This window comes from Erithacus rubecula (assembly GCF_903797595.1).
Source record: "Erithacus rubecula genome assembly, contig: scaffold_98_arrow_ctg1, whole genome shotgun sequence".
Lineage (NCBI taxonomy): Eukaryota > Metazoa > Chordata > Aves > Passeriformes > Muscicapidae > Erithacus > Erithacus rubecula.
In genome coordinates, this window is record NW_027635341.1 from 293930 (window position 1) to 307637 (window position 13708).

Below are 13708 nucleotides of genomic sequence, written 5' to 3' on the forward strand. Positions count from 1 at the left end.
AGGCCTCTCTAATATGGGGGGCGGTATTCCAAATAGAAGTATAAAGAATCCGCCAAGCAAATGAACTACATCACACTGCCTCAAACCCCCCAAGGCAAGTGCTACGTGAGCACAATTGTAGAAACCACCACTAGATCATTAGAAACCTACCCTGTACCTCACACTACTACTCAAAACACCCTCTGAAGCCCAAAAAAGCAAGTCCTATAAAGACACAGCACCCCTGAGAGAATCGTCAGACAAAAGGACCCATTTCAAGAACAGCCTTAGAAACACCTCAGCCAAAAAACAGGATATTGAATAAATAGATCATATCCCTTATCACACACCAGTTGCCAGGAAAGTTGAACTGTACAACAGACTACTTAAAATTACCCTAAAGGCACTTGGCAGGGAAACATCCAAAAATTGAGAAATGAACTTAACAAAAGCCACCTAAATAGTCAACACCTGAGAGTCCATCACTCAAGCAAGTCCTGCCCAGTCTGAAGCCTTGCACACAGTGGATGGGGATAAAGTTCCTGTAGTGCACACAAAAGGAATTTTAAGACTGTTTAGATTAGGCCCACCACAAGCAAAGGCAAACCAACCCGTACAATTGTAGGTAATGCAGAAAGATAAAGAAACCCATTGAGTACCACAGGAAAACCTAATCTTAAGTGAGAACTTGTTGGGGGTTGAGTGTTTTTCTGTTACTGTGTCAATTGTAAGAATTTTTCCCATTATCATGCCAATGCAGCTGGCCGAGTTACACCCAGGGTCCCTGATGAGTCCAGACAAAGGGGTGGGTGAGGACGGCCCTGGAGGGGACTCTGAGGCTTCCGGGAGGGCACTCGCGTTTCCGGCGAGCTAGGAGGAGGACACCTGGGATCGTTCAACCACGCGGCCGAGCACAGCAGAGCCAGACCCTCTGCGATCACCTGCCCAGCATCTGCCCCGTTCCAGCCTCCTGCCTCTGCGGACACAGCTGATCACCCAGACACACACGGTGAGCGAGGAGCCGCCGCTGCAGCCCGTTCCCGCTCGGAACCGGCGTGGCCGCTGCTGCCCCTCCCCCCTCCTTCCTGCCTCCGTTTCCCGCTTGCCTTTTTGGCAGATCCGGGCTCTGGACTAAGCACAGAGACAGCATACTTGCATCTAAAGGGACTGACACCGAGTTACCTATTTCGTTCTGTTAGAAATTTTAACTGTTATTGTTTTCTGTTTGTATAGTTAGATATATTAGTAAAAGAGCTGTTATTCCCACCCCCCTTATCTCTGCCTCAGAGTCCTTGATTCAAACAATCATAATACTTGGGGGAGGGGAGTGGAACCAAAGTCTCTATTCCAGAGGGAAACTTCTGCCCTTACTGGCAGACACCTGTCATTTCAAACCAGGACAGATTTTGGCACCCAACGTGAGGCTCGAGGGCACTGAGGTGAGAGTTAAGACAGGAATAACAGCTCTCTTAATTGGCAATATGTTGTCTGGTTTAATCTGGTTTGTGTTCCATGTGGTCACAGCCATCTCCCTCCCATTTGTAAGCCCTTTTTTGAATTTGGGCCCCCTCACCAAGGTTGCTGTGGCTATTGTCCGATTGGTTTGGTGGATTGATTATGTCAGGAATTCATGGGTTTTTAATTTTTTCTGGGAAGCGGTTGCATGGATCCGGAGCTATCGTACTCTAACTGCATGTTTCTGGGGCTATTTCAGTAATGGTACTTACTGTGAGATAACGAGTCCAAGGGAAATTTTCTCCCAACCCATCTCCCAGTTTTTTGAGGCTACCCCACTGGTCCTCAAGGATTTCAGATCTGTTTTAATCGCCAGTGTTATTATACAGTGGCTGGTGTTGCTGGTAGGCTTGTTCTACTTAGCATTCAGAAACAAGGGAATATTGGCTTGGACGACAACTCTGATACCTGCCCCAGGGTCTAGGGATGCTGCCCCAGAACCTGCCTCTGCCTCAGGGACTAGGGATGCTGCCCCAGAGCCTGATGCTGCCCCACAGCCCACCGCAGAAATGAGCCACCCAGAGTGGGTGGGGGCTCTAGTAAAGGATATAGGTCAAATGTTGAAGGAGCAAAGCCAGATGTTGAAGGAACATAGCCAGATGTTTAAGGAGCACAGCCAGATGATGAAGGAGCATTTTTCTCCAGCTGGTGAGAAACTCTGCCCTAAAGAGGGAGAGTCAGATGGTGCTGCAGTGGAACCCGTAGATGTTGTATCTGTCCAGGTTCCAGCTGGATCACAGCAGCAGCCACAGCCAGCAGCAGTTGCTCCTGTGGAAACTAGGAAATCTAAGATTAGAATGAGGCACTTAGATAATGGGGATCAGCAAGGAGGGACCTCACAACCAGCAAGGGAACCAGAGGTTGAGATTGTCACCGAGTCCCTCTCATACGATAGTCACCGTAACCTGCGTAAAGACATTGCTCGGCGGGGCCGTGAGCCTTTTACAACTTGGTTACTCCGGGTCTGGGACCTTGCGGGAACAGGTGTTCAACTGGATGGAACTGAGGCCAGGAATTTGGGATCCTTGGCCCAGGATTCAGGTGTGGACCAGATATTCGTAAGGGAGCAAGGCCTCCTTTCCCTCTGGGACCGGCTTTTAATGAGTGTGAGAGAAAAGTTTGTACACAGAGAGAGAATGCAGGAGCACCACTGTAGGATGCGCTGGAAGACCCTTGAGGAAGGGATCCAGCAGCTGAGAGAGACAGCAGTATTAGAGGTACTCTTTGGGAGGGATGGACAGCATGACAATGACCCTGACAAGGTCAAGTGCACAGGGCAGTTGTTATGGAATCTGGCAACCTTGGGTCCATCTCAATATACCACCTACATAGCAATGATGAATGCCGATAACAGTCCAGAGACAGTGTGTTCTGTTGCCAACAAACTCAGAAATTTTGAGAGCATGATGAATGGCCCAATGCAGGCTAATGTCTCTGCCGTGGCCAGGGACCTCCAACAAGTCGAAGATAGGATTAGGGATATGAGGGAGGAGATGATGGAGAGAATTGAGGAGGTGAGGAAGATCGACGTAGCAGCAGTACGAGTCACAGGCCCCCAAGTCAGAGCTTCACGTCCCCCAGCAAAAGAGAAAGGGTACACCTCACGAGCTGACCTGTGGTTTTTCCTGCGAGACCATGGGGAAGACATGGGAAAATGGGATGGGAAACCCACTTCTGTCCTGGCAGCACGGGTGCGTCAGCTCAGGGAGGGAAATGCTAACCGAGGGAGCCGCACTAAAATGAAGGTAGCCTCAACCTCCCACAAGCAAGGTGCAGGGTATTACAGCAAGGAGGATGTTCTGTCAGATCCCCTGGAAGGAACCTCCACTATGTATGCCCAGGAAAGAAATAATAACCAGGGCTAGAAGGGCCCTACCTCTAGCCAGGGAGAGGCATGAAATGACAGGATCTATTGGATAGCGTGGGTGCGATGGCCTGGCACGTCAAAGCCACAGAAACATAAAGTGTTAGTTGATACTGGTTCACAATGCACCCTGATACCATCAGAATATGTGGGGAAGGTACCTGTTTCCATTGTTGGGGTGACGGGGGGATCACAGGAATTCACTTTGCTGGAAGCTGAGATTAGCCTGACAGGGAAGGGGTGGCAGAAACATCCAATTGTAACTGGCCCAGGGGCACCGTGCATTCTAGGCATAGACTTCCTCAGGAACGGCTACTACAAAGACCCAAAGGGGTTCAGGTGGGCTTTTGGAATAGCTACTGTAGAGACAGAGAGCATTAAGCAGTTGAACACCTTGCCTGGACTGTCAGAAAACCCCTCTGAAGTAGGACACCTGAAAGTGACTGAGCAACAGGTGCCAATTGCCACCATGACAGTGCACCGCCAGCAGTACCGGACAAATCGAGATGCTGTGATCCCCATCCACAAAATGATCTGTGATCTAGAGAGCCAAGGGATGGTCAGCAAGAGCCTCTCACCCTTCAACAGTCCTATCTGGCCTGTGCAGAAATCTGATGGAGAATGGAGACTGACTGTGGCCTATCGGGCATTGAATGAAGTGACTCCACCGCTGAGTGCTGCCGTGCCGGACATGCTGGAACTCCAGTACGAGCTGGAGTCCAAGGCAGCAAGGTGGTATGCCACCATTGACATTGCAAATGCATTCTTCTCCATTCCTTTGGCAGCAGAGTGCAAACCTCAGTTTGCTTTCACCTGGAGGGGCGTGCAGTACACCTGGAACCGACTGCCCCAGGGGTGGAAGCACAGCCCCACCATCTGCCACAAACTGATCCAGGCTGCACTGGAAAGGGATGACGCTCCAGAACATTTGCAGTACATCGATGACATCATTGTGTGGGGGAACACAGCAATGGAGGTGTTTGACAAATGAGAGAAGATCATCCAGATTTTGCTGGGAGCCGGTTTCGCCATTAAAAAGAGCAAAGTCAAAGGACCTGCCCGAGAGATCCAGTTCCTGGGAGTGAAGTGTCAGGATGGACGGCGCCCGATCCCCACTGAGGTCATCAATAAGATCACTGCAATGTCCCCACCAACAAGCAAGAAGGAGACACAAGCTTTTCTAGGTGCTATCGGCTTTTGGAGAATGCACATTCCTGAGTACAGCCAGATTGTGAGCCCTCTCTACCAGGTCACTCGCAAGAAGAACGATTTCCATTGGGGCCCTGAACAACAGCAAGCTTTTGCCCAGATCAAACAGGAAATCGCTCATGCAGTGGCCCTTGGCCCAGTCAGGACAGGACCAGAAGTAAAGAATGTGCTCTACTCTGCAGCTGGGAACCATGGTCTGTCCTGGAGCCTTTGGCAGAAGGTGCCTGGTGAGACCCGAGTCCGACCCCTGGGATTCTGGAGCAGAAGCTACAAAGGATCTGAAGCCAACTACACTCCCACAGAGAAGGAAATCTTGGCTGCCTATGAGGGAGTTCAAGCTGCCTCAGAGGTGATTGGCACAGAAGCACAACTTCTCCTGGCACCCCGACTGCCAGTGCTGGGGTGGATGTTCAAAGGAAAGGTTCCCTTTACTCACCAGGCCACCGACGCCACATGGAGCAAGTGGATTACCCTCATCACGCAGCGCGCTCGTATTGGTAACCCAAATAGCCCTGGGATTTTGGAGATAATTACGAACTGGCCAGAAGGTGAAGATTTTGGTCTCGCTGATAAAGAGGAGCAGAAGCAAGTGACCCGGGCTGAAGAAGCTCCACCGTACAACCAGCTGCCAGCAGATGAAACACGCTACGCCCTTTTCACCGACGGTTCCTGCCGCATTGTGGGGATGAACCGGAAGTGGAAAGCTGCCGTATGGAGCCCCACACGACAGGTTGCACAAGCTACCGAAGGAGAAGGTGGATCGAGTCAACTTGCTGAACTCAAAGCTGTTCAGCTGGCCTTGGACATTGCTGAGAGAGAGAAATGGCCAAAGCTCTACCTTTACACTGATTCGTGGATGGTAGCCAATGCTCTGTGGGGTTGGCAGGAAAGGTGGAAAAAGGCTGACTGGCAACGTAGAGGAAAACCAATCTGGGCTGCTGATGAGTGGAAAGACATTGCCACTTGGGCAGAGAAGCTCCCCGTGAAAGTCCGTCATGTGGATGCCCATGTTCCCAAGAGTTGGGCTAATGAAGAACACAGGCACAACAAGCAGGTAGATCAGGCTACACAGATAGAGGTCTCAAAGATAGACTTAGATTGGGAACAGAAGGGGGAACTGTTCCTGGCTCGAGGGGCCCACGATGCCTCAGGCCATCAGGGCAGAGACGCCACCTATAAGTGGGCACGAGACCGAGGGGTGGATCTAACCATGGACAGCATCTCTCAGGTTATTCATGACTGTAACACGTGCGCTGCCATCAAACAGGCCAAGCGGGTGAAGCCCCTCTGGTATGGGGGGCGATGGTCCAAATATAAGTACGGAGAGGCCTGGCAGATTGACTATATCACACTGCCTCAGACCCGCCAGGGCAAGCGCTACGTGCTGACCATGGTGGAAGCCACCACTGGATGGTTGGAGACCTACGCTGTGCCCCACGCCACTGCTCGGAACACCATCCTGGGCCTGGAAAAACAAGTCCTCTGGAGGCATGGTACCCCTGAAAGAATTGAGTCAGACAATGGGACTCATTTCAAAAATAGCCTTATAAACACCTGGGCTAAAGAACACGGCATCGAGTGGGTGTACCATATTCCCTACCATGCACCAGCGGCTGGGAAAGTCGAACGGTGCAATGGTCTGCTTAAAACCACCTTAAAGGCACTTGGTGGGGGGACTTTCAAGAACTGGGAGATCAATCTACCAAAGGCCACATGGTTAGTGAATACCCGAGGTTCCACTAACCGAGCAGGCCCTGCCCAGTCAGAGCCCTTGTGAGCAGCAGATGGAGATAAGGTTCCAGTGGTACACCTGAGAGGCATGTTAGGGAAAACTGTCTGGGTGAACTCTGCTTCCAGCAAAGACAATCCTGTTCGTGGGGTGGTTTTCGCTCAAGGACCAGGTTGCACTTTGTTGGTGATGCAAAAGGATGGAGAGACCCGATGCATACCCCAAGGGGACCTTGTTCTAGGGTGAACTATATATGATACTGTGCCTGTAACTACATGTATGTATATAATTTAAAGGTTTCAATATGATGTAGCATGTTGGCATGGAAAAAATTCGGGGTGGATAATGTTGGGGTTGAGTGTTTTTCTGTTACTGTGTCAATTGAAAGAATTTTTCCCATTATCATGCCAATGGAGCTGGCCGGGTTACACCCAGGGTCCCTGATGGGTCCAGACAAAGGGGTGGGTGGGGACTGCCCCGGAGGGGCCTCTGAGGTTTCCGGGAGGGCACTCGCGTTTCTGGCGAGCTGGGAGGAGGACGCCTGGGATCGTTCAACCGCACGGCCGAGCACAGCAGAGCCAGACCCTCTGCGATCACCTGCCCTGCATCTGCCCTGTTCCAGCCTCCTGCCTCTGCGGACACAGCTGATCCCCCGGACACACACGGTGAGCGAGGAGCCGCCGCTGCAGCCCGTTCCTGCTCGGGACCGGCGTGGCCGCTGCTGCCCCTCCCCCCTCCTTCCTGCCTCTGTTTCCCGCTTGCCTTTTTGGCAGATCCGGGCTCTGGACTAAGCACAGAGACAGCGTGCTTGCATCTAAAGTGACTGACACCGAGTTACCTATTTCGTTCTGTTAGCAATTTTAACTGTTATTGTTTTCTGTTTGTATAGTTAGATATATTAGTAAAAGAGCTGTTATTCCCACCCCCCTTATCTCTGCCTCAGAGTCCTTGATTCAAACAATCATAATACTTGGGGGAGGGGAGTGGAACCAAAGTCTCTATTCCAAAAAGGGAAACTTCTGCCCCTACTGGCAGACACCTGTCATTTCAAACCAGGACAGAACTGTGTCTAAAGTTTCACTGTGGATAAAAATATATAGCAGAGTTGAAAGAAGGTATTAATTATGGTAGGATGCAAATGGTAATAAAATAAGGAGTAGATAATGTCTTAAGTTGCAATGCAAAATAAAAGCACAACTATATATTCTATCACCATCTGCTGAAACCAGGTGGAGCAGGGCTTCTTATCTCTTCCATGACCCATCCCTCACAATTCCTCCCCACAAGGAGTTTTATCTTATGGGGAGATACCCCACACAAGATGAAAAGCCAAGTATTTCCTACCTAAATAAAATCTGAAATTTGAAATATCAGAGCAGCCTTTCCCACTAAATTCTCAGAAGAAACCAGGCCTTTCTTCATCACCAACAGATATTAAAAAAGTAACTACACCCTTCTCCAAAATCATTGCTTCAACAAAACCACATCTGTCCCTCCAAGAAAACTACAGGTACCATTATTCAGACTGTAACCAACACCCTCAGCAACAGGGTTACAGGTTGCATTCTGACCCTGCCAGTGTTTTGGTCTTATATTACTATACTTTTATTTTCATTTTCCCAGTGAAAAACTGCTATTCTAAATCCCATATCTTTGCCAGGGAGCTCCTTAATTTCCAAGTCATATTAATTTAGAGGGAGGGAGTTTCCATTTTCTGTTTCAAGAGAAGCTCCAGAGCTCCTTAGCAGACACCTGTCTTTCAAACCAAGACAGTGCCCTGCTGCAGCTCCATCCCCATGGCAGGATCCACGCTGGATGATCCCCAGGGACCCCCGGTGGGCAGAGCCCCCCTGAGCCCTGGTGCTGCTGATCCGTGTTGGGAAGACACCTGGCTGGGGGCTCCACATCCTCCCTGTGGCCTGGATTTTCTCTGTATTTCTCTTTGTCCTTCCCAAACACCCAAAACCACGGTAAAAATAGAGATGTTAAACAACGACCTGCTTGGGGACATGGGGGATCTTCCAGGGGATGCGGGGGACGCTCGGCTCTAGAGATTTGAGGGGTCCTGGGAGGGACCTGGGGGTTGCTCAGGGCGTTGGGCACCCCAGTTCCAGCGGCTCTGGCTGCGCTGCAAGACCCCTGGGAGCGGAGGAGGAGCGAGAGGAAGAGGGGGAACGGGAAGAGACAGAAGAGAAGCAGCGGGGAGGAGCGATTTTGGAAACACGCGCTTCCCTCGATGGCTCGCTGAGGCCGCAGTTTTCCCGAGTCCGACACCATCGCCCCCAGAAATCCCGCAGGTGAGCGGGGAGGGGGAGCTCGCCCCAAATCCATCATGGGGGGGGCTCTGGGAGGGTTTTACTTTGAGGTTCTGGGGATGTTTGGATCTTGCAGGAGCCCAAAGCCGAGCCCCGGAGTGGGGAGAGCACAGAGGGGCGATCCCGAAGCCGGGGGACCCCCGGCAGCCTGGAGGGGTGCGGGAGGTTGGTGCTGAGCGGGGTCCAGGCCCCCGAGGCTGAAAGGAGCGCTGACTTCTCCAGCTGCCCTTGGGCAGAGCCACCATCAAACCCAATGTGCTCAGCCCTTGTTTTCCCCCAAACCAGGATTTCCGAAACTTTGGCTGCATTGCAAAGGAAGCCGTGAGGACGAGGTCGATGGCCCAGGAGCTCCAGGCAGGTGAGGAGGAAGTCAGTGCCCCTTTCCCACTGTGTCCTGCTCCATCTCCCAGCCCAGCACGGCCCCGGCTGTAGCACAGCCCTGGGGGGATCTCCTTGCCCTTCCCTCTGGCACAGAGGCAAATCCCATCCTCTCCTTGTCCTTCCTCCCCCAGACAAGGAGCTGAGCACGGACAGCAGGGAGGACAAATCCCCGCGGCACAGCCTTGGGAAAGAGGCCGTTTGCAGCAGCTCCACGGTGCAGGAATGCAAGGGGGAGGAAAAGCCCCACAGATCCTGCAGCAGGAGGGGCTGCAAACACACAGCCTGGGGATCCCAGCAGGAAAGAGCCAGCCCGGGCCGGGGAGGTGGCCGGAGCTCGGAGCTGGGACTGCGTGAGAAGCTTCACCATAGGGATAAGCCCCACAAGTGCTCGGAATGTGGGAAGGGCTTCAGGTGGAGGTCTGACCTGATCAGACACCAGAGAATCCACACGGGGGAACGGCCCTACGAGTGTGGGGAGTGTGGGAAGAGATTCAGCTACAGCTCACACCTGACTGTGCACCAAAGGAGCCACACTGGAGAGAGGCCCTATGAGTGTGGAGAGTGTGGGAAGAGATTCAGCCACAGCTCACACCTGACTGTGCACCAGAGGTTCCACACTGGGGAGAGGCCCTATGAGTGTGATAAATGCGGGAAGAGATTTCAGACCAACTCCAAGCTCCTCCAGCACTATCGCATTCACAAGGATCAAAGGCCATTCCACTGCTCTGACTGCAGGAAGGGCTTCAAGCACAACTGCACTCACATCATGCACCAGTGCATCCATACTGGGGAGAGGCTCTATGAGTGTGATAAATGAGGGAAGGGGTTTCTGAGAAGAGTCCATCTCCTCCAGCACTATCACAGTCACTTGCATGAGAGGCCTTATAAGTGTCATGACTGCGGGAAGGGCTTCAAGCACAACTCCACCCTCGTCACCCACCGGCGCATCCACACTGGGGAAAGACCCTATGAGTGTCTCGAGTGTGGGAAGAGCTTCTCCAGAAGATTTACCTTGACCCAACACCAACGAAGTCTCCACTGAGAGAAGCCCTGTGAGTGCCCCGAGTGCAGGAAAAGCTTCGTGCTGGCTCCCTGTGACCTGGATTTTCTTTATGTTTCTCTTTGTCCTTCCCAGACACCCAGCACTGGGGTAAAACTGAAGACATTGAACTAAGACATGCCTGCAGACACAGGGGGATCTTCCAGAGGATGTGGGGGACCCTGCATTCCAGGGACTTCAGGTTTCCTTGGGGGTTGCTCAGGGCTTTGGGCACCCCAGGCCCAGCGGCTCTGGCTGCACTGGGAGATGCTGACGGAGGTTCTGGGGCAGCTCATCAAGGACCCCCTGCCCTGACACCCTCCCCATTTCCCCCTAACCCAGCTCCCGCTGTCCCCTGTCCAGGATCCTCCTCTCCCCACTGTCACTGCCCTTGCCCTCAGCCCATTCCCGTCTCACACCACTCCTGCCCCTGTCCCAGTTCAGATCCCATTCCTGGTATCACTCCCTGTCCTGTATTCTCTGCCTGGTTACCGTTCACATATTCCCAGTCCCATAATCCCTGTCTTGTTCCCCTTCTAGTATTCCTGATCCCGGTCCCATTCCCATATTTCCATTTCTATATTTCCAATCCCCTTCCCATATTCCCATTCTCAGTCCTGTTGCCCTATCCCCATGTCTGTTCCCTGTCTCATATTCTAAATCTCCATCCCATATTTTCTCCCCAATTTCTATTTCCATATTCCCTGTTGTGTTCCCATATTCCTATTCCCTGTTCCCGTTTTCATTCGCATTCCAATGTCCCTTTCCCAGTCCCCACTCTCAGTCTCTGTCCCCATTCCTGGTTGTTGGAGAGTGGAACAGAGAAGCCTCTTTGACTCCCTCTGAAAGAAAACAGTATGCAAGAATTAAATTTAAAATATTTTGAGAAATTAAAATACAGGAAACCACACAGACATTAAATAGTGGCCTAAGTTTTAGTAGAAGGAATTAGAAATATTAAGTAGCATAGATATGAAGTAGAAGTTTAAATCTTAGTGTGAAGTATGTATAAATATTTATAAATACCATAAAAAGTAAAAGTCGTGGAATCTCCTATAAAATAGTGGCTGCATTGAGACATTAAAAACTTAGTTCTAGACAAAATAAAATGACAGTAGGAATATTTTATATATTCTTCACATAGAACAGATAGGCCATATGCACAAGTTATATGTAGACTTTAGTATTACGGAATTCTAATAGGTTTAGGAGAAATTCATCAGGTTCATGGTTTTAGCTCATTGGATAATTTGTCAATAAAAATCTGTGTATTGAATCCAGAGCTCTCTCTTGTTTCTCTCTCGTCGCTCTCTCTTCCTCCCCCACCACCATTATCACCAGTACCAGCCCATGAGAAAGAAGAAGAGGAAGATGAAGAAGAAAAGAACAGAAGAAGAAAGGCCAGGGAGCATCTGCCTCTGGAGACTCTGCACCAGCCGCAGCTTCGACCTCTTGCAGCAGAGAGCTGCTCCTGCTTCCATCGGGACTTTATGGCAGAGAGATTGAACAAGGACTGGAGAGCTTTGGGCTCTTTGCCTTTGGAGCCTGACATGCCTTCACAAGAAACAACTTTACAGCAGCCAGCAACTGCTCTGCTCTGGGAAGATCTAAAGCCACAACCAATCCCCACAGCCGGTGCTAGTCCTGGTGCCGTTCCTGAGGGCGCCTCTGCCACGGGGGCCTGAGGGCTCCACAGCTCGGGCTACCTGTGCCACACGAACCCTTCAGCCCTGCTGCTGCCCTTAGCCAGCTGCAGAGAGCACAAGGCTTTGGGCATTGCTCACAGGCCCCCAGCTGGCCACAGCAGCCCATCCTGCCAGCAGCCCTGGGCTCAGAGCTCTCCCTCCTGCTGGGGCCGTGCAGGGGCCATGGGCCTGCACCAGGCTGCTGTTCTGCCCCAGGAGCAAGGCTGCAGCTCCAGCCTTTGGGCCCTGGGCCGCAGCAGCCCAGGGCAGGCCCAGCTGCAGAGCTCCCAGCCCCGATGGGCTTCACTGCAGCACTGCTGTTGATCCCCATCCCAGATTCTCTCTGTGCTTGCTGCTTCCACATTCCCTGTCCTGTTCCCATATTCCCATCCCCAGTCCCATTCCCAGTCCTTGTCCTGCATTCCCTGTCTCATTCTTGGTGTCGATCCTGTAGTCCTGGTCCCTGTCCCTTATTCCTGGTTCCCTTCCCACTCTAAGTCTTGTAGTCCAGGTCCCTGTCCCCATTCTATGTCCCAAATTCCCAATCCTTGCCTCCTTCCCATTCCATTCCCACACACGGTCCCAGTCTCAGTCCCATTCCATTATTCCCACATCCATTTCTGGTCTCTGTACACATCCCCTGTGCCTGTCCCTCTTTCTGGTCCCATACTGGATCCCTGTTCCCACTCTGGGTCCCAGTCCCTCATTCCAAGCCCCATTCTCAGTCCCAGTCTGCATTCCCGTTCCCATTCCAGGTCCCTGTCCCGTATTCCAGGACTTGGTCCCTAGTTGTGGTCCCTATCCCCATTCCAAGTCCACAATTCACGGTCCCGGTCCTCATTCGCTCCCTGGTCACAATCCCAGTCCCTGTCCCCATTCCCGCTCCCTGTCCCCCCTCACTGGACGCCGCCGCCATCACTCCATTCTCCCCTCACGCCGCTCACGTGGCCGCAGCAACCCCGCGCTGCTCCCGCCCACCAATCCCAGCGTGCGATCGCCCCTGGATTTGCATAACCACGCCCACAGCTCTGATCCCACCCACCACCAGCCATAGCTGTTTTCTGACGCTCTTTGCTCCCAGTTCCCTCCAGTGCTCCCAGTAAGAGCGGCGCTGGCAGGGAAAGCGCTTCCAGTTCCTTTCAGGGTCTCACAGCATGGCTTCCACCTGTCACCCTGTCATTCCCAGTGCTTACAGTACCAGTCCCAGTGCCTTGAGTAGATCATCTGCTTTGAAATTCCCAACAGTAAAGATTGGCTGCTTTTGTGTGTCTGCGCCCAGCAGAGTTGGGCGAGGAGTGGGAGGAAGAGAAGCAATGAGAGGAGAAGGAAGGGCGTGTCAAAAGGAGGAGTGCTTTTACTGCAGGGCCATTCTCTCTTCCTGCCTCCCAGACCAGGATTTTCCATTCGCAAACCTTGGTCCCATGGAGGAGGAGGGGCCTGTGAGGAAGAGGAAGATGCCCAATAGCTACTCGCAAGTGAGAAGGAAGTCAGTGCCCCTTTCCTCCTGTGTCCTGCTCCATCTTGCTGCAGGACAAATTCATTGCTGACGCCTTCCTGCCGGGGACACACTGGGGGGATCTCCTTGCCCTTCCCTCTGGCATGGAGGCAAATCCAATCCTCTCCTTGTCCTTCGTCTCCGAGACAGGAAGCTGAGCACGGACACCAGGGACGACAAATCCCCGCATAAGAACCTCAGGGAAGAGGCCCTTTGCAGCGGCTCTATGGTGCAGGAATCCAAAAGGAAGGAAAAGCCCCAGAGATCTCGCAAGAGGAGAGGCTGCATACACAGATCCCAGCAGGAAAGAGCCTGCCCGGGCAGGGAGGCAGCCGCAGCTTGGAGCTGGGGCTCCATGAACAGCTTCATGACGGGGAGAAGTCCCACAAGTGCTTGGAATGTAGGAAGAGATACAGAGCGAGATCAGACCTGATCCAACACCGGAGAATCCACACGGGGGAACGGCCCCACGAGTGTGGGGAGTGTGGGAAGAGATT